General features: G+C 54.1%; 1 long non-coding RNA gene across 2 annotated transcripts; it reads right to left on the reverse strand.

Annotated features, from left to right (window-relative positions):
• Positions 1-2,447: 2,447 nt before the first annotated feature.
• LOC134472360 (uncharacterized) lies at positions 2,448-5,378 on the reverse strand. Of its 2 annotated transcripts, none has more exons than XR_010042169.1 (2): positions 4,622-5,378; positions 2,448-3,324 (listed from the first exon to the last, which is right to left on the reverse strand). It is a non-coding gene; the product is annotated as an uncharacterized LOC134472360 (long non-coding RNA). The 2 variants fall into 2 exon arrangements; XR_010042168.1 differs by having other exon boundaries at positions 3,742-5,378.
• Between the last annotated feature and the right edge of the window lie 7,565 nt (positions 5,379-12,943).

Here is a 12,943-nt window from a genome sequence, read left to right on the forward strand (position 1 = left end):
AGGATTAAAAGCAACCAATTTAAAATTATATGTATTTTATTACAGAAACAAAACCCTGAGTTGTCGACATGAAATCTACATTTTTCCCGAGGGAAATTAATAAGCACTATTAAAATTCAGTTTATAAGAAAGCTCCAGGGAGAGGTTCATCTGGGAAGGAAAAAGTCCTCTATCCAGGGCATTTCCGAGATGCTCAGGTCAGGGCTGCAAGGAGAGGTTCGGATTCCTGCAGAGATGGGTGCCCTGATCTTTGCGATTTTATGCCGACTACAGTATTTTAGGTGACACTGCACAGTAAACACGAGGACTTGTTGGGCCCAGCCCCGTCGTGGAGCAGCCTGGAGAGTTTAGCCCGTTTGTATTGTTTCCTGCGGAACCAGCTAAGCTCCAGTATTACAATCTTCTTGTTCCTACAGCGAAGCGTTCTGTCCTCCTTACAAATATTGAAACCTACCATCTCACATCGAGCACTGTTTGTTTAGTTCTGGAAGAAATGAAACCTTAATCCATGTACAATTTTCGAAGGCTTTTATTTCAATGTTTTAAGAAGTTATTTCCCCTGGCAAAGAAGTCGCCTGGTTGCCAGCGTCAGGCCATACACCAGAGTCCATCAGTAAATGGAGGCCCGTTACTGCTGTTGCTCTTCTCTTCAAGGAGAGGACGCGTGTCCAGTGAGCTGTGGGGTCACGTCCCCTTGGCTCAGGGCAGGGACCCTGGGAACCCAGTGCTGCCTCTAACTTGCTGGCTCCCTGGGACAATTCCCTTTTCCTCTTCAGCTTCCCTTGTGTCATCTGTAAAAGGAGTGTATCGGCCAGGTGGCCTCTGAGTCTCCATGTTGGCTGGCTGTCACACTGTCCAGTGCCTCTCTCTGCTTGTAGAAACTGGGCACTGAGTGGAAGGGGGCCGTGGAGGAAGACACAGTCCAACGTTCCCACCTCATGGGGTACCTTCCCACAGACCCAGCCTCTGGGCTGGGTCAGAGGCCCTAGAAGCACAGACCCTGGAGGCCGACTGAGCTTAGCATGGGGCTTTCTGACCATGGTGCTTTCCAGAGGGGAGGTGGTGGGAGCCCTGGCCTGGAGAGAGTCACAGGAGCAGCACCTCATGGTGGCAGCACATGTGAGTGAAAACATTCAGCTCAAAAATCAAGGACCAAAAGAGAAAGTTGAGGGGAGTGGGGTCCCCTAATCTTGGAGGACAGGACCCCAGTGACCCACAGCCCTTCTTTCTGCTGGGCCCCATCTCACCACTTCCAATAACTGCACCCTAGGGAGCAAGCCTGTGTCACAAGGGTCTCAGAGGGCATTCAGATAGACATAGTAGATACTGTTATTGTTAGAGGAGTTAATTGGTTCCTAACACACAATGTCCCAGAACATGGTGCAGTGTAAGCCTCCTTCCATTTTATATACCACCAGCACCCTATTCAGATGTCCTCACCGTTGGGTACACACATGTAATTCCTATCATGTGTGCCTGCATGTCATCACGGGATTTCCTCTGAAAGGGAGAAGTCACCAACCTACCCTCCCATCCACCTACCCATCCACTCATTTATTTACCTACCCATTCATCCACACAGCCACCATCCACCTGACCCATGCATGCATGCATGCATCCATCCATCCATTCATCCACCTACCCACCTATCCATTCACTCCCCCATCACCAATCCATTCATCCATTCATCTGTCCATTCATCCAACACCCACCCACCCATCCACCCACCAACTCATTCATCCACTCATCCGTCCACTTCCCCATCCATCCATCCACCCCATCCAATCCCTACTCTCCAACCCAACCACTCAGCACTCATTTACTCACCACCACTTGCCCATTTTTCCATCCATCCATCTACCCTCCTACTCACCCTTTCCTGTCTGCCCATCCAATCATCCATCCACTCACCACCACCCACCCACCTACTTGCTCATTCCTTTAAACACCTACCTGTCCATTCATCCATCCATCCACCCATCCATCTACCCATCCACTCATCCACTCTCTCATCCATCTGAAGAGAAATACTTGTTTGGTCATCTTCTTGATAAGCACTGTCTACTGCAGGGTGGTCTGGGGTCACCTTATGTCCACTAACTCTCGGTGGAGGTCAGACAGGTGATGAGCAAACTGCTGTGGGTCCACCCAGCATTGGGTAAAACAGGAGAAACCCACTGCCAGCAAACAGGACAGGCAGTCATTTCAAAGGGAGTGGGAAGCAGAAAACACTCCCCTTAGAAAACAGATACGAAGAAGGATGAGATGTGCCTAGAAAAACAGAAGCCCTAGAGTGATCCGGCTCCCTGTCTGGGGACAAGGCAGTGACTCTGTGTTGTAGGGTCACTGGGTGTGTTGGGGTACAATTAGGTGAGACTTCCATGTCCACACGTGTGCGTACTATTCGATGGACCCAGGGATGCTCCACCACTGAGCTACATTCCGGCTCTTTTCTATATTTCATTTATTTATATTTAATTTGGAGGTAGTATCTTGCTAAGTTGCCCAGGCAGGACTTGCGCTTGAGATTTTCCTGCCTCAGTCTCCCTTAGGTGCTGGGATTACAGGCATGTGCTGCACACACCTGGCTCCAACTGAATTTTTATACTTAGTATTTTTTATAATCAGTAAAGAAATGAAAGGGTAGCCAGGGAGTGTGGGAATGCACTTACAAACGCCAAGAGAGCCCTGGGACAAGGCTGAGCTGGATCTGGGCGGGGCTGAGGTCGGATGAGGGCGCCGCAAGACACAGCCTCACGGAAGCGGGCAGAGAGCCTGCATTACCGGACGGCGCCTCTGGGAGGCAGCAGAGGCCGCAGAACGCTGGGGGAAGCTGAGCCAGGACGGGTCAGGGCTGGCATGCGTGGGGTAAGGAACCCAGGGACCCCTTTGCTGGCTCCTTTCCTCAGGCCACACCGGCCCAGTCATCCCATCAGGAAATTCTGTGTGTTCCCCAGGAGTCTAGCTCAATGCTTCATCTGTCTCCACCTGTGTCTCTGTCTCACTCCCCACTGTAACCCAGTGACAAAGCACTCTGTCCTTTGTAGGCCTTGGTGTCTGGATTTTCGGTAGAAGGTGACTGCTGATCCGGAGGCTGTGCAGTGTGCAGGGGACGCAGACCCAGTCCACAGTGGCCTGGCCGTGTCGGGTACACTCAGGGGATAGGGTTATAAATGGGGACAGTGGCGTGAACCTTCACATCAGGGAATACAAGCAGAGACAGAGAAGTCCACGATGAAAACACAGCATGTGTGGTGCTGGAAGCTGAGTGGTCCACAGTTGCTGTTATGAGGGATCGGATTCACTTGGACTCTCCTGGCAGCTCTAGAGAAAAGCGGAACAAGATCAGGCCTGCAGGTTTCTATCTCCCTGTCTTTGGGCTGCAAACCTACCAGCTTCCCAGAAAGAGGTAGGCTTCCTCAGCTACTCACAACCTGGCAGTCTCTCCAGGGTTTTTGGAGGACTCTGAGGTGTTGGGGCAGTGCTGAGGACTGTCTGTCATGTGTGCCCTGCGTGTATGCTGCTCACCCCCAAGATTGCAATCCCCCAAGGACAGAGCCTACCTCTCCCAGGCTATAGACTTTGAGATCCTTCTTTGAGTAGGGGGGCTCTGGGTTGGGGCTTGCTTTTGGGGGAGGCATAACTTACATGCAGTACAAGGTGCCCTTTGGGGTTAAAAGGTGGGCCGACCTTGTCACCCCGAATTCCCTCATAGCCCTCTCTGTAGTCAGCATCCCCTACCTTTTCTGTCCTGCCCTTTTCTTGGTTCCATCCTTTGGCCTCCGTCCGATGGACTTGTGTTTTGTGCAGCTGGGCCTGTGACAAGGTGCAGGAGGACCCAAGCCCTGGGTCTCAGTCTGTGCTCATCCCAACATGTTTTGATGCTTTTTTTAAAATAGTTTTTTGTGATACTGGGGATTAAACCCATGGTCTTCACAGTGAACTCCATTCCCAGCCCTTTTCATTTTTTCTTTACAGACAAGGTCTCACTAAATTGCTAAGTTGTCTGGGCTGGAATCCCAACATGAGATCTCCCTGCCTCAGCCTTCCAGAGTGCTGGCATTACAGGCCAGCACCATCAGGTCCTACTTGAGCTGTGTGTTATGCTTTTGTTTCCCTCTGGTCTTTTGTCCCAGGTAGGCAATGGCCTCTCATGCTCAGGGACAAGGTAGAGATGTCCCTACTCATCCACAGTACCTTGCCAGGTTCAGTGTCCCTCAGTCTGCTGGCTGGTGGCTGTGCCGTCTCCCTACCGTTATGGTCTCTCTTTATATGCTGGTGACCCTCAGCCTGCCACCATCTATCATCCTGTCTCTCGGGCCTGGCGGGCAGGCCACGGACTCCCTTGGGAATTAATGGCTATTGTCTCCTGCTGTCCCTTATCAAATGCAGCCGGGTTATCAGTTGACACTCTCAAGGACCTTCTCCCCACCCTGCCTTATTGTCAGTGGTTCCTGAGAAGGAGGCTGTGGGGTCAATTTGCACAGCATCTCCAGGGTGCTGCCGGCCAGACTTCCTAAGGGAGCACCAGAAAGTCAGCTGGGACCCCAAGCCTCACCCCACGGTGTCTTCATCAGGTCACACACTTATGACTCTAATAGCAGCGTGGCTGTCCCCTCACCTCTGCCTGACTCTTGCATGTGGAGGCATCTTGAAGGCCTCTATCAGATCTGCCAGGAGCTTCCAGGTACACCTCGAGGTCCTCCTGCTCTGTGAGCTTCAGGTCCTGCTGCCTCCTGGGAGCCCTCCAGGGTGCGCAGATCAGCTCTAGGTGGACGTCCATCCAGGGACCATTGCACGCTTGCTCCAGAACACAGATCCAGTGGGCACTGCTTCCAGAGTCCTCCCTTCCTTCGTGGAGAGCCAGGGTGGCGCATCTGCTGAGCCTGGGCGGTGGTGCCTGAGTGTCCCGGGCCCTCACTCAGGCGCTGGCCTTGCGTGTTTGTGCCTCCCTCACTTCCGCTGCTGCTTCTCCACAGAGCAGGGCCTTTTTGCTGGTGGGAGGAGGGGAGGCTGCAGCTTCTTCGTGCTCTGAGCTGCCAGAACCCCAGCCCCAAGTGTTCTTTGTCCCTCTGTAGTGTGGCGGGGCATCTCCATGCTGGTCACAGCCTGGGACTGCTGTGTCACTCACCGAGGGGCCTTTTCTGCAGCAGGGTCTTGCAGAGTTTTCTTCTGGGTCCACCTGGGCCTAGTGAGCAGGACCGAGGGTGCTCCTGACCCCGACCCTGTGCCATCCTCACCTGTGTCATCTCCCATGGTCACCACTGGTTCCCAGCCCTGTGTCTGGTTTCCCTGTTGGTCCTCAGGGCCTGTGGCTGCTGAAAGAAAGGCTGCACCCCCGGATGGGAGCGGCCCAGCGCCAGGGAAGGGAATGCAGGGCTCTGATTTAAACTCGTTAAGCCCAATGAACCTGCCCGCCCAAAGATCCCAGTCTGCGGCCCGGCCTTTTAATCTCGTTGGGGCCTCGGGATAATTCGTTTAGCTGTGCTGATCACTGGAAGGTTAATTCAATTGGACTTGGGTTATTCATTTGTGCCCGGATTTGCTAAGTGTCACTGAGGGTACATGAGGTCTTTATTATGGGGGCAAGATGGCTTCATTAGGGTGGTGCTGGCCCCTTGCCTCCTCCTCCACTCCCCCCTCCCCTCTCCTTTTCTTTCTCCTTCTCTCCGTTCTTCTTGTCCCCTCTTCCTCCTCCTCCTCCTCCTCCTTCTCCTCCTCCTCCTCCTCCTCCTCCTCCTACTCCAAGCTCAGGTGGAGGAGGCTGGGCTCTGGGGCAGAGCTGGGTGCAGCTGGGTGAGGGGTGGCCCAGCTCTGTCTGGGTCCAGCTCCCACGAGCCTTGGTATCCACAACCTGTGGGCTCTTGAGTCCCAAACCAGCCCTTGTGATCTGCTTCCCAGGTCACTCACTGGAACCCCGGGCCCCTCAGCTTTCACTCTCTGCCAAGATCAGCCTGTAGCTGGGTGGGTCATGTGAGGGTAGTATCCCTATACTTGACCCCGTTGACCTGTGCCCAGAGGTGCCCAGTCACAGAGAGGGTGAATACAGTCAACTGGGGAGGGCAGGAAGGTTTGGAGGTGATCATGTGGTGGACACCTGGCCAGGACGAGCAGGGTTTGGCCAGCTGCCTCCTGGGTGAGACACTGCTGGCTGGTTCCTTTTGCCCAGCTCTGTGTCCTTGAAGCTGGGCAGGCAGGTGGGCAGGGGAGGTGATCTGTGTTACATGTGAGGGACGATCCTGAGCAAAGGCCTTGTGTTCAAGGCCCCCTGGGCAGCCAGGCAAGTCCCTGTGCTGAACAGTGGAGGAATCTGAGGCCCAGAGAGGGGAAACAGTGCCTCAGGGGTCACACAGCTCAGCAATAGCAGAATGGGGCCCAAGGAGAGCCAGCTAAACCTACATCTTTTTTATTTGTTGTGTAGTGGGGCCTTTAAACTGAGCTCCATCCCTAGCTCTTTATAATTTTTAAAATTAATTTCTAAAAAATTATTTATTTTTACTTTGAGACAGAGTCTTGCTAAGTTTCCAAGCTGGGCTTGAATTTGAGATTCTCCTGTCTCAGCTTCCCAGAATGCTAGGATGATAGGCATGTACTACCACATCTGGCATCTAAGTCTTATATCAATTTACCATCTTGCAGATGTTCTGGCCAGGGACTGTTAATATCTCTTTTCAGAGGCAAAGACTTGGAAGCTCAGAGATGAGGTGTCCCGGGCACACAGCTGCCCTGCTGTAGAGATTTATTGCTTCCTGAACTTCTAGCCCCACCTCTTCGAGGAAGGCTCGGTGGTCTCTGGAGACCAGGGCTGGCTAACACTGTTGTCTTGGGCTGGGTCCTGCGAAAGTCGACCCTGGGAGGAGGCTCTGGGGATGCTGCTTTCTCTAGAAACTAACTGTAGGAAGTTGAAGTGGAGTGGAGAACCAAGACATGGGAGATTTTATACTCGAACGTTGGCTCTCGGAGGCTCTCAAAGGCCAAAGTGTCCCAGGATCAGTGTCTGTGAGCTGGAGACTCAGGGAGCCTGTGGTGAAATCAGCCAGAGGCATGAGAGCCCAGCCAGTGCGGGGGAGATGCATGAGGTGGAAAAGTGGTGAATCCTTCCTTCCTCTTCCATCCTTTGCTTTGTTCAGTCCATTAAGAGGACAGGGGCTATCTACTCCCATCTGGGGGCTGCCCGCTTCACTGATCCATCCTAGAGCTGATCTCATCCTGGGACACCCCTCAGGCACAGCCGGAAGTAGTGTTTATCTGGCACCCACAGCCAGGCATGGGACCTGTGACACTGACCATTACAGGTGAGAGGCCGGGGGAGATCAGGTGTACCCACACATGGGGCTCCCCTGGGGAAGAAGACTCTGGGGGATACACACAGCCTCGATTGCACATCTGCGCTCCCGAGTCCTCTTAACCTGAAGTTGCCTCGGGGTCCTGGAGAAAATGAGACCCAGCGTGTTGATGAGGTCAGAGTCAAACCCCCGTGCCAGGAACCCATCCTTGGTGTCCTCCAGGGTGCTCCTGGGTGGCCCTTTGTTCACCCTCATGCTCTGACGATGCCTGATGACACTGAGGTGCTCCAGGAGCACGACCACAGCAGGGTACAATTTTGACTCATGTGCCTTGGCTGATATTTTTGTGTCCACAGGATGGGGCTCCAGGCATCCCAGAAGGCTGGCAGAGATGGGGTGTCTGGGGTGTCTGTGAAGGTGGTCCAGGCAGAGGTGGGCATGAAACTAGGCTGAGTGAAGAAGCTGCCCTCCCCAGTGTGGACACTCCATCTAATCCTCAGTGGGTGGGAAGGACAGGAGGGAGAGGAAGAGTGACTTCTGTCTCTGGAGCTGGGCTAGCATCTTTTGCTCTGGACACTGAGGGGTTGGTCCTCAGGCCTCTGTGGCAGGTCTGACACTCAGCATAGCCCACCTCCCCCAACCTGCTTCTCAGGTCTTTGGGTTGGACTGAACTCACCCCGGCTTCCTGATCTCCTGCTTGCTAGAGAGAGCAAAGGGTGGGCTTATCAGCCTCTGTGGTTTCCTGAGCCAGTTCCCACCACTGCCTCTTTTTTTTTTTTTTTCCACCACTGCCTCTTTATCTCTCCATCTTTCTCTTTACACGCATGCACGCATGTATACACATACGCACGCACGCACGCATGCACGCACGCAGCACGCACGCACGCACGCACGCATGCATACACATCATGGGCTGCTTCTCTGGAAGACGGAGAACCCAAGCCCCTTTGCCTCACAGCTGTGCGTCATCCATGTGCCAACATCCTAGGCCAGCCCTGTAGACTGCTTCCTTGATCCCAGGACAACATGAGGATGCCCTGCCTGGGTGAAAATAGGGGAGGCTTAGGGACAGGGATTTCCAGAGCCCCAGAGCCCCGTCTCAGGCCAGCCATATCCCTGTGTCCATGTGAGGTCCAGGAGGCACCAATGTAGTGTGGCCTGAGAGGCCCCTCGGCTGCTGTCACCAAGGCCATTTGCCAGTGACGTTTGGGTGGTCCAAGGTGAGGGTTCCTCTCTGTCCTTAGGGGCCCTTGCTGGCAGAATCTGGGTGTTTCAGGGTGGCTTCCCCAGAGTGGTACTGAGGCTGGAAGCAGGGCCTCACAGACACAGAGCAGGTGCTCTACCACTGACTGCCGCCCCGCAGCCTTGATCTGCTGTTTGGCTTGGGGGAGGGACAGGGAAATTTAAACGCCAAGGGGCATGGAAGGAACCTCAGCAGGCCGGTATGGGGCAGCAGGCCCAGGGAATGGTCTTGGAGATCTGTGGGCTGCTTGGCTTACAACAGTTCCACCGAGAGTCCTGGGGGTGCACACAGGTGTGCATGTATTGCTTGGTGGACAGGAAGTGATCAGTCCATTGCTAGACAGCAGTCATCCCTGGGGCCGGCTGGCTGGCAGCAGGTGGCCTGAGGCGGTGGGGGCCCTTCCCATCCTTTCCCACATTGGCTCCCCAGCTTCCCACACCCAGCCTCCCTTCAGGCCCCCATTTTTCCTCTGCTGCCCCCAACTTGCCTTTTCCTTATACATCAGCCAAAATGTGGCTCCCCCAAGACTCTGCGTCCTCTTCCTCAACACCACAATTTCCCATTTGTAGGTTAAGCTGCACCTGGGGTTCTCTGCAATCTGCTAACTCACGGCAGTTCCCAGAATGCCACTGTTGCTCCAAGCTGGGAGCTGGGGGGTAGGGGAGTACAGAGAGAGGCACAGGGATGAGGTGGCAGGAGACTGTCCCTGACTGTGTGTAAGCATGAGGAACTTCTGATCCTTGGCTGAATCCACAGAACAGCTTGTGGGGGAGCAGTGCAACCAGGACACTGTGCTCAGTTGTGTGGAGGGCAGTAGTCACTGGGATCCACATGCATCTCCAACCTTTGCAGGCCAGGGACTGGTGAGGTTCAGAGCCTTGCTTGTGGAGCAGGGAGAGCATCTTCTAGCATCTTCCTTGGTCCATGCAAACCTCTGGCATGCACTCCACTCAGACCCTAGAAAACCAGGGCTCAGAGAGCGAGTGACTGCTCAACCACCGGACAGCAGTGTCTGAGGGACAGGAGCCCAGGTCCCTGGGTGTCCTGCTGTGTCCTGTCCATGAGTCAGGGGCTACAGACCAACCTGATGGTGTTGAATCCTGGGAACAGGCTCCAGGGGTCTGGTGCAGGGTGCAAAGGAGAGGAAAGAGACTCCTGGAGTCAGGGTGGATTGCGCACTGGGATGGTGTCCCTGGAAGAGGGCATGACCCAAACAAAGACAGGGGCCAGTCTGGGATGGTGGAGGGGCCGAGAGACAATGTGCTGGCTGGGTCACTGACCTGTGCAGCTGACTGCCTGGCTGGGCCTCACTGGAACCTGGGTGAGGCTGTATAGAGAGGTTACAGGAGACCAGGAATCTGCCTATAACGTTCTGCTGGCCTGGGGGACAGAAAGAGCCCTCAGTTTTGGGAGAGGAGCTGGAGGCACCCAGGGGAAGCTGCCTGGGGAAGCAGGTGGGGAGGAGCTCACAGGAGGACTGGCGGGAGCTCCCTGAGCCCGGAAGTGCATCTGCTGCTTTTCCTAAGCTTCTCTGCCTCTCTGAGTCTGTCCCCAGGCCACCTATCCCTGGGAAATCAGAGCTGTGGGCCAAGGAGATTATTGTGTCTGTCCTTTCTTCTTCCTCTCCCTCTGTCCCTTCACCCTGCTCCCCCGGCAGTGTGGACAGGCTGTACATCCAGCCCGGCTCAGGGCTCAGAGGTGAGAAATCCTCCTTCACAGAGACCTGCAGCTCAGCAGAGATTGAGAAGACAAGAAGTGTGCGGCCCTTGTGGCCACGTGCAGTGAGAGCTACCCAGGCTGGGAGAAGATCACTCAGATGGGGGCTGGGAGAGAGGCTCAGGCGAGCAGGAGGCTTTCGGGCTGGGAGCTGGGCAGGTTGTGGACGAGGAGGGATACTAAGACACTGGGCCTCATGGCCAGGACAGGTGGCTGGGGATTTAGACGCAGTGACCGGCCATTTGTTAGGAGCTATTGATGCTACCAGATGCCCTGGTGTCCTGGTGCCATTATGCAGCGCTGGTCAAGTGGGGTAAATGGGACCACGGCCAGCATGCCACCCAAGTCCTTCGAGGGCAGGGAGGTCAGGGGAGTGGGCCCAAGGAAAAGACAAGTCCTTCTGCGATTATCTGGCACTGCCCCATGCAGTTGCTCTTCCTTTCCCGACAAACCCGCGGGGACCACGTGTTATTTAACCCACTATACAGATTATTGCTTCATTAGTGAAGCCACACAGTGGGGACTGAGGGACCTTTTCTCTGCAAAACCCTTGCAGACATCGATCACTAAAAATTAATTAAACGCTTCCATCTCTCAACACCTCTCAGCTGCGATGCTCCCTCCTGCTCTGCTGGAGGAAAACAGACATGTACTGTCTGCCCGTGCCTGCTGGCTCCAGCCCCGGTGGCACCTTGGGGGATGTTGGTGATACAGCATGGCACGCATCAGGTACTTGGGTGACAGAGCAATGGCCCTAGGTTGTGGGGCCCAGAATGTTCCCTACTCAGTCCCCAGGACCCAGGTGGCTGTGAGAGGAGATGCATCTGGCCCCCGGAGCTGGAGCTGACAGTGTCTGTCAGCTTCCTGAAGACTTGAACCCCAATATTTTCTCTCCCTACCTTGAAGTGGAGGTACAGAGAGGCATCTGAGCAAGCAAGTGAAAAACGGGGTTCAGAAGGAGTCATTCTCTCCAGGGCCCACCTGTCAGCCTCCTGCCCCCACCCTCTTTCTTGGGGCCAAGCACCAGGTGGGCTCCAGGGTTCCTCCAGGATTCAGAGCGATGCTGTGACTCCGTGGTGGAGTCCATGTGCTAGGGGGCAGGAGTGCAGGAAGAAGGGCACATTAGCCAATAAATGTGTCAGATAGCATCTGAAACCATGGAGGTGCCAATGCACAGGCAGGCAATGGTCCTCCAAGAGTCTCCAAGGCAGTATTCCAAGGAAGTGGTATTCACATGAGACCTGAATGCCAAGCAGAAGTCAGGCAGATGAGGCTGGAGCAAAGCGTCCTAGGTAACAGTCACTGCAAGTGCAAAGGTCCTGAGGCAGAAAATTGTTGAGCGTTTAGGGGCAAAAGAAGGCAACGGGGGAGAGTCCCATTGTGGCTATCACAAATTTCCATGAACAGAGAAGCTCAAAACAACAATGTTACTGTCTGTGACTGAGAGTTCAGGAGACCAGAAATCTGGAATCAAGCTGTCTGCAGGCTGGTTCCTTCTGGAGGTCAGAAAGAGAATTAGCTTGAGGCTTCTCCCTTGCCTCTAGCTGCCATAATCTTTGGCTTGTGGAGACCTCTATCTTACTTAGATTCTCTCTCTCTCTCTGCACTACTTTCTTTGTATAAAAATGTCTGTCATTGGATTTGGGGCCAATAAATCTAGAATAATTCTTTTTTTGAGACAGAGTCTTGCTATGTAGTACAGACTGTCTTTAAATTCACTCTGAAGCCCAGGCTGGCCTCCAACTCATGGAGATCCTTTTGCCTCAGCCTCCTGAGTGCTGGGATTATAGGCATGTACCACCATTCCAAGTTTAGAATAATTTTTAATATTCAGACGCAAAGACCCTTTTATATCTGCAAAGACCCTTTTTCCAAATACAGATCCAGGCACAGATTTAGGTGTTAGAGACTTGAAAAACATTTTTCCTGTGGCCCTGGAGACTGAACCCAGATAGTGCTGAACCACATTCCCAGAACTTTTTTTTTAAAATTTTGAGATGGGGTCTCCTTAAGTTGCCCAGACTAAGCTCGAACTTGCACCCTTTCCTTAGCTGTCTGAGTGGCTAGAGACACAGGCACACACATTGTACTGAGCCTGACAGACCTTTCGGGGGCCACATCCAACCCCTGACAGGCAGCATGTGTTTGGTGTGTTATGACTCCGGAGGCACAAGGACCCCAGCAGGCCAGGGGAGATGGTGGGGATCCACGGTTGTGACGAGACGCTCTCTGTACTCTGCAGCCCCTGGCAGCCCCTGCGGGACCTGCGAGGAAAGCCCACTGCCTTCTTTCTGGACAAATGGACCTGTTTGCCTTGAGCAGGGCAGGCTGCAGGGACAGAGGCTGTAGAGTGAACAGAGGCTGGCATCAGGCAGGGTAAGGCTGGACCACGGACCAGATCCTGGACTTGCTTTGGAGACTGAGCCAGAGAGTTGGCGAAGGATTGGGTGTGGGCCCAGGAAGAGGGAGGATTATTCCCTGGGATTTCATGCAGCCTGTGACACAGGGCCACAGGATGGGGAGAGCACCACAGGCAGCCCCGGAGGAGCACAAGTCTAAAGCATCACACTGAGCCTGGGCTGCAGTGCTGCATCAGGTAGGGCTGGACAGAAGGCCAGGAGGGGACACAGGTGCATCCTGCGGGCCTGCAGCTGGACAGGCTGTGAGAGCACGGTTTAAAATTATGTTCCCTTAATAA

The sequence above is a fragment of the Cavia porcellus genome, unplaced genomic scaffold (genome assembly GCF_034190915.1).
Source record: "Cavia porcellus strain 051 isolate PalLab524CR breed Dunkin Hartley unplaced genomic scaffold, mCavPor4.1 scaffold_23, whole genome shotgun sequence".
NCBI lineage: Eukaryota > Metazoa > Chordata > Mammalia > Rodentia > Caviidae > Cavia > Cavia porcellus.